Source organism: Colias eurytheme, chromosome 25 (genome assembly GCF_061535395.1).
Source record: "Colias eurytheme isolate Ceu_HAF_F1 chromosome 25, ilColEury1 Martin Lab GWU primary, whole genome shotgun sequence".
Lineage (NCBI taxonomy): Eukaryota > Metazoa > Arthropoda > Insecta > Lepidoptera > Pieridae > Colias > Colias eurytheme.
The window spans coordinates 2,552,862-2,554,575 of NC_143004.1; the positions used below are offsets into that span (position 1 = coordinate 2,552,862).

General features: G+C 31.2%; 1 long non-coding RNA gene across 1 annotated transcript; it reads left to right on the forward strand.

The window, feature by feature from the left end:
• The first annotated feature begins 406 nt into the window (after positions 1-406).
• Positions 407-1,379, forward strand: LOC149897487 (uncharacterized). Its single transcript, XR_016458176.1, has 2 exons — positions 407-553; positions 858-1,379. It is a non-coding gene; the product is annotated as an uncharacterized LOC149897487 (long non-coding RNA).
• The last annotated feature ends 335 nt before the right edge of the window (positions 1,380-1,714 follow it).

The following is a 1,714-nucleotide window of genomic DNA, read 5'->3' on the forward strand; positions in this document are numbered from 1 at the left end:
TACTGATCGTTTTTTTTGTATGTTTGTAAAAACTCCCTTATCCTAAATGTTACATTCCTGAAAAGCATGGGTTATATTTTTTAAGAGCTGAAAATGGCTTTAATCATTTTTATGTTATAACGAATAATGATAATTCAATTTCTAGGAATTACAATAGATTAAAGTTAATTTGTCTGTCAATTTGGTCAATATAATATTATATAGAAATGTAGAAATAATATGATGAAATTGAATTCATATATTTTTGTTCATGATTTATTTTATGTTCTACATATATCTCACGTGTGATTTTAATTTATTATGTACTAACTTTAGCCCACGTCACCGCACGTATATGTATTGGGAAAGTAGCATGTATATTAGGGGAGACCGAGGGGTTTTGAAACAAAGGTGAGTTGAAACAGTCTCGATTTCTCCGAACTTAAAACTGTTAGCGATCTGGCAACGTCTTTTTTAACCAACTCCCGCCACCAGCTATCGCGTCAGTTCATGCCGATGACGTCAGTTGTGCAGTTGTGTAGTTCTGAATGACATGTGCCGAAAATCGTAAAAAGTAAGTATTTCATGATTTTTTACGATGCTCGTACTTTAATATTGGTATTGTTTTTTGGGTTGAGTTATATACGTTTTAAAAACTTATTATCTATTGATTCTTGAAATATACTTGGTAAATTTGATTTCTGTGTATTTACTGCTTGGTCGTGATTTGAATAAAAATTGGGAGGTTTTTTCTCACCGAGGTGATTTGAAACAGACTGTTTCAACTCTCCTTGTTTTCAATTTAATATCTGATTATAGCTAAAAAGTAGGAAGATTATCGGATTTTATTGTTGATTTAATGTGTTTATTTGTTTAAGCATGCCTACTGGATGAACTAAAGCAAGAATAAGTTTAAAACCAGGCTGTAAAACTAAAAAGGTTAAGGTTGTCAAGAAACGAAGATAGTGATGAAGAAGAAGAGGAATCCTGCTGTATTTGCTGTATGGAATCATATTCAAATAACAGATCCAAAGAAAAGTGGGCTCAATGTCTGAAATGCCAATTGTGGGCTCATGAAACTTGTGCTGGTGGAGAACTTTGTCTTTGACATTTTGTAGATTATTGTTCCTTAAATAGTTTATAGTAGGTACTGATTGTAATACATACTTAAAAAACGACTGATTATTAACTATTTTATGTCAAAGATTTAGTTTTATAAAAATGTAAAACATTTTGTTGATTTGACTGATTATAATTGATGTTACGCATGTTAATTTTTGGTTATTTAGGTGTTTATTATTTGTATTAGACCTACTTGACTGAAATGTCATTAAAATATTACTTATAAAAGTCGTTGATTACTTGAAAATATAAGTTTTAATTAAAACCTTTGAATTAAATCATCATTTTTATTTTGCAGCTCCTATTACTCCCCAAAATCATTATGTTTCAACTCTCCTCGACCTCTGTTTCATCTTACCTCGGTATGAGGGGAATTGAAACAAGTTGACTTGTTACGATTAAGTCAATTTTTAACCACCATCTTTAACGCTTACTGTTTATTTATGCTAACCATTCGGAAGTGTATAGAATAACCTATCGATTGATACCAGTACCATCAGATTTCTGATAATAGTATGAGTTATATCAAACAAAACGTGAAAATTGTTTCAACTCCCCTCGGTCTCCCCTACTCCAGCCTATAATAAATCTGCATACCAAATTTCGGCAAAAT